The sequence below is a fragment of the Mytilus californianus genome, unplaced genomic scaffold, assembly GCF_021869535.1.
Source record: "Mytilus californianus isolate M0D057914Y unplaced genomic scaffold, xbMytCali1.0.p SCAF_10, whole genome shotgun sequence".
Classification (NCBI taxonomy): Eukaryota; Metazoa; Mollusca; class Bivalvia; order Mytilida; family Mytilidae; genus Mytilus; species Mytilus californianus.
The window spans coordinates 12,980,112-12,992,642 of record NW_026262582.1 but is presented as its reverse complement, the minus strand read 5'-3'; the positions used below and the strand labels follow the sequence as shown (position 1 = coordinate 12,992,642).

At 35.3% G+C, this 12,531-nt stretch overlaps 1 long non-coding RNA gene across 1 annotated transcript; it reads right to left on the bottom strand.

The window, feature by feature from the left end:
* Positions 1–6,219: 6,219 nt before the first annotated feature.
* Positions 6,220–12,138, bottom strand: LOC127717636 (uncharacterized). Its single transcript, XR_007989279.1, has 3 exons — positions 12,035–12,138; positions 11,144–11,159; positions 6,220–6,267 (listed from the first exon to the last, which is right to left on the bottom strand). It is a non-coding gene; the product is annotated as an uncharacterized LOC127717636 (long non-coding RNA).
* Positions 12,139–12,531: the final 393 nt, after the last annotated feature.

The following is a 12,531-nucleotide window of genomic DNA, read 5'->3' as shown; positions in this document are numbered from 1 at the left end:
AAAGACGAACCTTAAGCTTAGAGCACAAACAAATACGGTAAAAGACACAGAAAATATTAATTTAAGCAATACAGAACACATAGCAAAAATTTTTTTATAAGAGAAAAAAAAATGCCATAACTCGAAGCACATAGATATGTGAGAATATATTTCACGAAATCAAGATTGAATATGAACCTTTTGGAAATTTTGTAGTTGTCTATATTTTCATTATATTGAGGTTGAGGTCAAGCGCAGCTACAAAACTATAGGCAGTTATGCGCCGGCCAAAGGCGTAAGGTGTATAGAAATTAGTTCTATTTGTGTCTTTTTCTTACAAATCGTATTACCGAGTTACATGTGATTATCAATTCTATTTTCTGAAGTCTTCATTTTATCTCATCATAATCTTCTCATCCGTTATATATACCACTACATTTGACAGGAAAAAATAACCGACATAGATTTCTTTTAATGTCATGTCTGATATACACAGATCTTTGTAGGAGCAAATAATCCGATCACATTGGCAAATTAATCAACACCATCCAATGAGCTGAAGGAGTACCAAAAACATATAATGTGTTTCAGCTTTTGATTTTGCCATTTGTTAAGATACTTTCCGTTTTGAATTTTCCTTGGAGTTCGGTATTTTTGTTATTTTACTTTTTATAGTAACAAGATGGCAAAAATAACAAACCGTAACTGTGTTACTACGTTTGCAATTCATATAAGGATTGCGTTAACTGAGTAAAATTTACGTAACCATAATAGAAAATTAACAACTTTAAGAATTTTTATGTTATAAAGAAAGTCCAAATATCTGTCCCTTCCTGGAAAATAATGGAGCGGAGGCCCGTAGGGCCGACGCCCATTATTTCCTACGAATTGACAGTTATTTGGACTTTCGCTAACTTAAAATACACCTTAAATATTAAATCGAATCTTCAGATTATATCATTTTAAAGAACTTTATTTAATTTTGTAATGGTTTTCTTTTCATTTTCCCCGTGTTGTACCCAAAAATTCGCAGGCAAAATTTAAGATCAAGCTGACCATCTACTTAATTAACGAAGTATTAATGAACAGTAGAATACTTACTATAAAAATATCTTGAATAAAGTTCATTCAGATTTATGTTTAAAGTCATTGGATACGCACGTCTTTCTTGTAGTGGGATTGAAACGACATGTATTTGTGTCTTTTAAGTGGTATTACGGGAGAGTAAACACAACTAGTATTCATGCATATATGTTAATGGATTATATGTGTTTTTCGTTTGATAAATATTGGATGTAGAATAGTCCGAGAAAAGTGAAATGGTACAACTAGAATGAATATCCTGCTATAAGTCGGACTTAAACGGACCTGATGTTGTGCCTGTTCCAAGTCGGGCTTTAACCGCACCACATGTTATTCATGCTTTACGTCTGAATTTAGCCGAACCACATGTTGTGCCTGTTCAAAGTCGGACTTTAAGCGCACATGTTATATTTGCTACTATTCAGACTTTTACCCCACATGTCGTGCCTGTTCCAAGTCGAGCATTAACCGCGCCACAAATTGTGTCTCTTCCTAGTAGTCCGGCATTAACGGCCCCACATGTTGCGGATGTTTAATGTCAAACTTTAACCGCACGAAATGTTGTGCTTGTTTCCAGTCCGACTTTAACCACACCACATGTTATTCCTAATTCAAGTTGAACTTTCACCGCATCCAACTCAGACCTTAATCGCACCACATGTTGTGCCGATTCCAGGTCGAGCTTTAACCGCACCACAATATGTGCTTGTTTCAAGTCAGACCTTAACTGGACCACATGACGGGTGTCACATGTGGATCTTACCCTTTCAGAGCACCTGAGATCTCCCCAGTTTTTGGTTGGGTTCGTGTTGCTCAGTCTTGAATTTTCTATGTTGTGTTTTGTGTATTATTGTTTTGTGTTAGTCTTTTTCTTATTTAGCCATGGTGTTGTCAGATTATTTTTGACTTATGAGTTCGAATGTCCTTTTGGTATCTTTCGCCTCTCTTTTGTATCTGTTCCAAGTCGGGCGTTAACCGTACCACATGTTGTTGCTGTTCAATGTCAAACTTTAACTGTACCACATGTTATGGCTGCTACAAGTCTGGCTTTAACAGCACCACATGTTGTGCCTGTTCCAAGTCGGATTTTAAGCGCACCAAAATATGTGCTTGTTCTTAGTCAGACCTTTACCGCACCACATGTTGTGCCTGTTCCTAGTCGGACTTTAACCGCAACCACATGTTGTGGCTGTTCAATGTCGGACTTTAACCACACTTCATGGTGTGCCTGTTCTAAGTCGGGCTGTAATCGCACTAAATGTTGTGCCTGTTCCAAGTTGGGCTTTAACCGCACCAAAATATGTGTTTGTTCCAAGTCAGACCTTTACCGCACCACATGTTGTGCCTGTTCTAAGTCGGGTTTTAAGCGCACAACAACATGTTCTTGTTCCAATTCAGACCTTAACCGCACCACATGATGTGCCAGTTCCAAAGCAAACTTAACGCGCACTACATGTCATTCTTGCTTCAAGTCGGGCTTTAACTGCACTTCAATATGTGTTTGTTCTAAATCGGACTTTAATTGCACCACATGTTGTGTCTACTCCAAGTTGGGCTTTAACCGCACCACAAGTTGAGGCTGTTTAATATCGGATGTTAACCACTCCACATGGCGAGCTTTAACCGCACAAAATGTTCTGTCTGTTTCAAGTCTGGTTTTAACCGCTTCACAAATTGTGCCTGTTCCAATTCGGACTTAAACCATACGCCATGTTGTGCCTGTTCCAGGTCTGGCGTTACAGCACCACATGCTGTGCCTGTTAAAATGCGGACTTTAACCACACCAAATGGTGTGCCTGTTCTAAGTCGGGCGTAACAGCACCACATGTTGTGTCTGTTCCAAGAGTGACTTTAATCGCATCACGTGTTGTGTTTGTTCCAAGTTGTGCATTTACCATACCACAGTATGTGCTTGTTCAAAGTCAGACTTTAACCGCACCACTTGTTGTTTTTGTTCCAAATAGGGCTTTAACCACACCACATTGTGTGCCTGTTCTTAGTCCGGCGTAACAGCACCACATGTTGTTCCAGTTTCAAGTTAGACTTAAACAGCACCACATGTTGTGCCTGTTTCAATGCGGAGTTTGAGCGCATCACGTGTTGTGGCTATTCAATGCAGAGTTTAAGCTCACTACATGTTGTGGCTATTCAATATCAAACTTTAACCGCACCACATGTTGTGTCTGTTTCAAGTCAGACTTTAACTGCATTACATGTTGTGCCTATTCCACGTCGGACTTTAATTGCACCATGTGTTGTGTCTGTTTTTAGTCGGGCTTTAACGGCACCACATGTTGTGGCTGTTCAATGTCGGATGTTAACCACACCACATGGTGTGCCTGTTCTGGGTCGGGCTTTAACTGCACAACATGTTGTGTCTGTTTCAAGTCGGGTTTAAACCGCTTCACAAATTGTGCCGCCTGTTCCAGGTCGGGCTTAAACCACACGCCATGTTGTGCCTGTTCCGGGTGTGGCATTACCTCACCTCATGTTATTTAAGTCGGATTTCAATCGCACCACATGCTGTGCCTGTTCCAATGCGGAGTTTGAGCGCACCACATGTTGTGGCTATTCAATGTCAACTTCAATCGTACCACATGTTGTGCCTGTTCCAGGTCAGGCTTTAACTGCATTACATGTTGTGCCTATTCCACTTCTGGCTTTAATCGCACCACATGTTGTGTCTGTTCCAAGTCGGGATTTAACCGCACCATATTTTGTGCTAGTTCCAAATCGGACTTTAACTACACCACATGTTGTGTATGTTCCAAGTCGAGCTTTAACCGCACCACATGTTGTATTTGATTCAAGTCGGGCTTTCACCGCGTCACATATTGTGTTTTTTTAAGTCGTGCTTTAACCACTACATATTGTTCCTGTTTCATGTTGGTCCTAACCACACCACATGTTGTCCCTTTTTTAAGTCGGACTTTAATTTCACCACATGTTCTGCCTGTTCCTATGCTGACTTTAACTGCACTACACGTTGTGCCTGTTCCAAATCCGTCTTTAACTGCACCACATGTTGTGCCTATTCTCAGTCGGATTTTAATCGCACTACAATATGTGCTTGTTCCAGGTCAGACTTTAACCACACCACATGTTGTGCTTGCTTCAAGTCGGGCTTTAACCGCACCAATTGGTGTGCTTGGTCTATCTTGGGACTAACCGCACCACATGTTGTTCCTGTTTCAAGTCAGACTTTAACCGCACCACATGTTGTGCTTGTTTCAATTCGGGCCTTTACCGCATCACATGTTGAGCATGTTCCAAGTCGGGCTATCTGCTCCATCTGTTATCCGTTGCTGTCATGTTTTGTACGTCTTTTTTTTCGGTGGAGTCATGTGATATTGGTTTGTGGTATCTATTATACTTTCTATATTTTTATTGTAATTCCTGTTTTTGATGTAATATACTCCAAATAATCATAACCTAATAGAAATTGAATTATGTATTTACTAAAAGCGTACATCACATACCATTCAAGAATTCACAATTGCTTCTAAAATGATCTGTTTTACAATCATTAGGCACTAGTTATTCAAAATACCGGTTTTATCTGAAGCACCCGCATTCCGCCTTTTAGGGGATTCTTGGTGCTCAATTTTTGAATTTTGTGTGATTTTTTTTAACTTTGGTTTGTCCTTGCGTTTTGTTTTCTTTTTGGAGTAGTTTCTGTTTTCCTTTTGTTGTTTAAATTTACTAACAAATAAACGAGACGTTGAAGAGAAATTTATGGTCAAATTTGAGGCTCAATGTATGTAAATAAAACTATTTTACTAGAGCAATTTACTTTCAATAATTTCCAGCTTTTATGAAAAACGGCAATCAGACTATTTATAATGATTTCCAAAAATCAAAACAAAAACGTATGCTACCGATGTTCATGCGCCAGATACATTGTTTCGGATTAACGTGCATTGGTTACGCTTTAGGTGAACAAATATTGTTGAACCTTAGAAAAGTAAGTAAGATTAATAAACTGTAACTTATCAACGTGAAGTGAATAATCTGTTATGGCTCATAGTCATCCATATAATGCCGGTCTGCTGCATATCAATTAATTTGATTAAAATGAAGAAACCTTTTTGACTATAATACTTCATTAATTTCATGGTAGTGTAGACGAACGATAGATCCATCTCATTCACATTGCATTTGCTAAAATTTTTGGAATTGCCTTTTCTTAATCAACTTCAATTGGTTCAATTTCCATCAAGCAGTTCAATTAAAAACCTATTCTCTATCAATGGTGTAATTATTTATGACATGACGTGTTTATAACAGCTTGTTAAAAAAAGAGGCGAAGAATATATCAAGGGATCATGCAAAACTTATATTTCGAGCATACACTATCTATACAACGCCATGACAAAACAAAACCAAAACAGACAGATAGGGAAAAGACCACAAACACTAATTGAAGTGTAAGACTGAGCAACACGAACAACAATATTGTTTTCATATGTAAACATTATCATTTGTATCGCAACAAAAAACTATCAAATCACAGATAATACAGGAATCCCATGTATACATGTACACATTCTCGAAAAATCACAAAGCCATCCTTCTCTCCTTCTCTCCTTGTGTATCAACATCCAAAAAGACGATGCAAATATCTAGTCTTTATACTGGGTACTCAAAATGGCACAAAAGCCTCATAAAGAACATCAAATAGCAGGCTTATCAATATGTTTAACTACCGCCTTTTTTGTTTACTTACGACACATTTCAAAATTAAATCATAATCATTCTTTTTAGTATTTCATTTTCTTTACTACGAATTAAAAAGCAATATAAAAACTTGATGATTGAATTGTGCCTTTTTCACTTATGACAAATTTCAATATTAAATTATACTAATTCTTTTTAGTATTTTCTTTTCTTTAATCTGAATTAAAAAGCAATATTAAATCTTGAATTTTGAACTTTTCATCATAGTCTTATTTTTCACCGCTGAAACACACTTGTGGGACTTTAAATAAACATCTACTACAAAATCTGCATAAAATATACCCTGTATTGATATGGATTGAAAATATACATCCAGTCTACAGAATTTTATTAGTAAATACACTTTTAATTTGGAGATGGAAGTGCTTCCGGTGTTGTACTTGGAGCTGATGTAATACAATGTAGTAGCGATATCTGTAGTCCTAGAATCTGGTACGTTTACATTCTGTGTATCTATTGGTGTGGCACCTAAATACACAAACGTTACACATTTACAAAAGCATTATACTTATAGATTACAACATGAACTTTTTCTTATTGGTTCTGGTATCAGCCGGAGACTTCCATACCTGAACATGGGCATAATCCCAATGTCCAAAATATGGTTCGAGGGAGGATATAAAGGCCAATATTGGCTTTATACTGATTAAAGTGAAATATCCCGTTTAATCCTGCAATTTGATAGGTTATCTGAACAGGGGATATGACCCCGTATCATTGTGAAGGAAAAAAGTGTTGAAATCATGACACTCCAGTATAATATAATTGTTATTCGGGCTTCACAGGGGATATGGGCTCATAACCCCTGTCAGTGCCCTTTAGCCACTTCGTCTGGTAGCTCAGAAGATATTAAACTCTGACAGGGAATGTGAGCCCATATTCCTTGTGAAGATCCGGAATAACATTATGATATCACATGCACTAAATATAAAAAAGAAGATGTGGTATGATTGCCAATGAGACAACTCTCCACAAGAGACCAAATGACACAGAAATTAACAACTATAGGTCACCCCATTTATTGATACTTATGTTCCGTTTTTTTTTTTTTTTTTTTTTTTTTTTTTTTTTTTTTTTGAGCCTTATTGGTTTCACGTTAAAATGTTTCCCCGTTAACACCCTTTCACCATGCATGTTCTTCTCCTGTTCTTTTCCGATTTTTAACAAATGCGTTTTGTTTCTACGAATGATAATATCGGATGTTATTTGTATTATGAGAAAAAAATTGAATGCTATGAAAGATTTATAAACAAAAGGGTCAGTTTCTGATAAAGTTAATGTCCGGATTCGTACATTATTATCTTAAACGAAAGAGGACTAATGAAGATTTTTCATGTTCGAGCTGATACAATCCTAAAGCTGGATAATGAGCCGATATCATCCCCTTTTAAGTCACACAGGTCCGGTAAGTGATTATCCGTTAATGTCATACCACCGATACAAAACTAGATTATCGCAAGAAAATATTCGATCAAAGAATTTGAGATAGAATCATGTGCAAAACAGTGTAGCCGAGACCATTGATTGGCGCGCTAAAATATCCCATTGACTGGGTCAGATTAGGTGAACGTTCGTCTGTAACGCCCACAACTCACGACGTATTTATTATAGACATTCAAACTGTGGGGTCACCAAAGGGTCTCAACGCCTAAATAAAATAATTCGAAAAACTAATCAGGAATTACCTTTGTGTTTTGATTTATGTTGAATACTTAAACGTTCTTTACTTGTGTTTTTGTTATTTTTTGATAATGAATTTTTATGATATCGGACGTTCTTTCAGCAAAAAAGGATTTAACTGGCTTTAAAAGTTACAATGGATGTGTTGATTATTATCTTTTTTTCGGACGTCAAAGCGATTTAACAATTGCGGTTGTCCAATTATGTCATCTTATGATCAACTTTAAAAAGTGTGCAAACACAAAACATATAGACAAAATATACTTCTTTCCTGTCTTTTTCGTACTTGCAAGTTATTAGACAGTAAAAAGGCTATTTGGATCAAGCCTGGGAAATTTGCATTTACGTTTTTGAATAGGTAAAATGTATAGTTTGGTGATCTTTTCTGCTAACTACAATACTTGTGAAAAACCCTTGGCAACAGAAACATATTCAGCTTTTTTTTTAATCGACCCAATTTACATAGTAATGGACGACATCGTACATTTTATGATTGCAAATAAAATATGTATATAATATACTGTCACTGTAGTTCGTATATATACTGAGACCCTTTGGCAACCCCACAGTTTAAATGTTTATAATAAATACGTCGTGAGTTGTGGGCGTTACAGACGAACGTTCACCTAATCTGACCCAGTCAATGGGATATTTTAGCGCGCCAATCAATGGTCTCGGCTACACTGTTTTGCACATGATTCTAAATGATGAAAATGATGAGCTATAGTATGATCATACTCATAAACATAAACGTCCTACAGACAATTGATTCAGAATCAATGAACCACATGGTCCGCTAAGGATAATTGACGTTACATAGTGTTGACAATTTTATGAAGTCCTTTTATTGCTCCACATACATTTATATATTTCGAACTTTCCGAACAATTTCTTGACAGTTTTTATTTTTAAAGAAGATTATTACAAATAACGTTCACCAAGTTCATATATTCGCTGAACTAGTATAATTATTGTTTAAGGGCCAGCTGAAGCCCGCCTCCAGGTTCTGGATTTTTTCGCTTTGTTGAAGACCCAACAGTAGCCTTGGGCTGTTTTCTGCTCTTTGACACATTCCATATTTTCATTCTCAAATTTATGCCGTAAATAGGAAGAAGCTTTTAAATTTGAACCTTGAAATCTAAATATGAAAGTAAATGTATATTTAAACAAAAACATTTGTTGTCTTATTTACACCGTATATTAAGTTATATAGATACAATGGATAAGCGTGGATTCTTGAAAAAGAAACCATGCACCCGGAGGGCGAATGGTTTGTTTTTCATGAATCTACGCTTATCCATTGTATCTATAACTTAAACTATTGTGTTAATTTCTTTTCAAAATTAAAGCCTTTTCTTAATTAGAAGGTATTGTAAGTGAGTTTAGATAACCATGTTATCGTGTCCAAACGATGCATTGATAAATCTCAGATCACAATTAATTGGTTAACAAAATACAAATATAACACTTCTACCTTTAAAGATCTTTATATTACCAGGCATATGAATATTATCTGTTTATACAAAATAAGACATATTCGAAATTATTTCTAATAAAATTGAAAATGGAAATGGGAAACGTGTCAAAGAGACAACAACCCGACCAAAAAGCATATATAAAGTATATATAATAAGTATGTTATCGAAATTTTTCTAGTACTCTAGGCACATCACGATTTTCTCACATAGGAATTTGCGAACAAACCTGTGTAAAATTATGTAGTAAAACAGATGAAATCATACTATATTTATAAAACAAAAATTGACAAATAGAATGTAATCATTTTTGTTTCAAACATGTGAAATAGCCAATAATAATAAAAAAAAAAACAACCGGTAAAACTCGCTATTATTACAAAAATATCCACTTTAACATGCAAAATTAGAAAAAAAACAGGATAACTTAAGAATTGGAACATCAGAGAGAATACAGGGATTCGAACCTAAACCGACAAATCCATATCTTTAACTCATTGATTTTAACCATGCTAACCTCGCGGCTACCAACTCATATTATACGACTGCCTATTGTGTCTATATAAAGGTACAAGCCCTGTGTGTCCGATGAACCGATGTATATCAGATGTTTATTTAAATATATAAAATAGACATCTATAGTGTAACCCATTGGTAGCCGAGAGGTTTCGTCGATGTGTTGATGTCAGTCACACATAACAGATTTCGAGGAAGGGTTCAATTCCCAGTGAAGGCATATAAAAATTACAAAAACTAAAGGTAAGTTTTTAAATTAATTCCATTAGTGAACAGAAATCAGTAAATTAGCCAATTCAAACTTAATGAAATTAGGCACACAAAGGAAACAATTGAATATAATTTGGTGAGTCAATTTCAGCGGCAGATTTAGGAAGCGTTGATTCTAGAAAAAGAATCCACGGTAAATGAATAGGCTGACGTCACCACAATGGTTTAAGCTAACATATCCTACAATGTCGTTTCACACTAAAACAATTCATATAAGAGATGTCCGAACTTTTGTTGCGAGTGATATTTCCCTTACGCATCCTTCCATTTAGAAATACATGTACCATATCTATACTACTAAAGGAAGATCCGATTTCATTTAGCAGCAATTCCCCCTGAAACTATACAAATTCTGAAATAATTGTGATATGACGTATAAATGTAGTGTTTTGTACTTCCCCAATTTGTCTTTGAAACAATCTTTTTTCGACAGAAAACGCCGATTTTTGAGAAAATATCCAAATTCAGAGACCGTTATCGATCCGTGTCTTATACGCTTTCGCCCATGCTCATGCGACGTATTGCCCACAGAATGTACTTTATGTATAAATAATATAGGACAATGGTGTAGATTAAAAATTACACCATTCCAAGCCCTTTTGTTTTCCACATAATTAATATTACAAATGATAAACAAGTTCCAGATCGCATCCAATAGTATATGTCACAAAATTACCTGATCCCTGTACCTAATCTGTACGTTCCGTCTCTGTCAGGCGCACAACTAAACGGTGTATTCAGGATATGCTATAAACACGGGTAGTTAACACACCTGAACTTCGTCATTATACAGGGAATAACTGTGCACCTTATAATCAGCGTGACTTTACCAAATGTCAATAAGAATTCTAAATATCCAGGCTAAAAATAAGGAGTAATTTAATTCAGTCACGGATCCGCGATGTCGTGGGTATGGTCTAGTTATATTCATAAGAACGAGGGAACATGACTGAAATTGGATTATCTCTCTTTTAACAGCTAAATATGAACTGAGAAATAGTTTAAATACATTATGATATAAAATTAAGAAGATGTTGTATGACAACAGGTCACCGTACGGCCTTAAACATTAAGCAAAACCCATACCGCAAAGTTAGCTATAAAATGACAAATGTAAAACAATTCAAACGAGAAAACTAACAGCCTGATTTATGTACAAAATAATGAACGAAAAACAAATATAATGCACAGAAACAAATAACAATCACTGAATTATAGGCTCCTAACTTTGGAGTATGTCTGATAGATGCAATATGTAAGTCAAGTATAACTTATGTCGAACGCCTGTTCTTTTCTATTGTGTCTTGTTATGTTTAATTGTATTCATGTTTAAAGAAACATAATTACATTTTGTAGAATATCAAATTTAATTTCTTCAGCAATTATGTCAATTTATAATTTACCTTCAGCCAAAGGTACCTGTAAAGAAAAAATATGGAGGTATTTTATTTTAGAAGCAAACATGCTATAATTGTTTCTTCAGTCATTCTGTCACAGTAATCATACACGATTAGATGCCTGTCTTCCTAATCCTGTAGTATACAGTCTGCCTCACACAAATGAAATAAACGAATCTATAAGAAAATTTTAGAATTATATTGCATTCATATTAATCTTTGTTTAACTTTATCAAACAACTATTTTTTCTTTGGAAACCATTACTAAAAAAACAAAAAACAAAAAAAAAAACAGCAGAAAAAAAAACTGTAATAGGAAGTCTGGAAATTGAAGTTATTGTTTACACATTTTGTGAATCCACCGAGCTCTCATTGAAAAAAGTAAAATCACAAAAATACTGAACTCAAAGGAAAATTCAAAACGGAAAGTCCCTTATCAAATGGCAAAATCAGATGATATAACACATCAAACGAATGGACAACAACTGTCATATTCCTGACTTGGTACAGGCATTTTAAAATGTAGAAAATGGTGGATTGAACCTGGTTTTATAGCGCTAAACCTCTCACTTGTATGACGGTCGTATCAAATTCCATTATATTTACAACGATGTGTGAACAAACCAGACATAATAGGTAACATTGTCAAAAAATGGGTACAGCAGTCATCAATGTGTCACAATCTCAAAACAAACAAACATTTAACAAAGAAGTACAAAACGCATCTATCAAATTTAACAACCACATTCATTGCTTACTTATAAATGTATTTTAAATCATCCCATAAAGGATTAAAATATTTAAAGTCCTGTGACTGCATTCACAGCTACTCTTAGTGTAGAGTCGCTCGTTGAAATACATTACAATTCTAATTATGCTGGTTTGTATTATCCTTACCATTATCGTTCGGGATATCGTTCTAGGTGTCGTTCGTGGTGCATTCTGGGATTGCATCGTCATGATATTACCTCTCCGCGTTACAATTGGCATCAACCAAATAATCAACACTGCTAACAAATATAAAAGTGTTTGTGTAAACTTTTTTTCTTGAATTGAACAAATTGTGAACAGGTCGCTCAAATTAAGAAGAGCATTTCATTGGATGGAAAGAGACGAAATACATGAGTGAAGTTTTAAGAGCAGACCATATTAACCTATTGACATACTGAATCAATAGTTTGAAAGATTTGCCATTGAGTGGTAAATACATGAGAGACAAAACTATGACAACATTTATGTAAATGTTTCATTCTATGCAGTACAGTATATGTGTACATATAAGGGTTTTAAATAATATTATATTCTCCCTGAATATTTACTGTTCTATTTTTGATGCTAAATATATAGATGGTCAAACAGTACCAACGTTCTCGAAACTCTTAAAACGAGACACC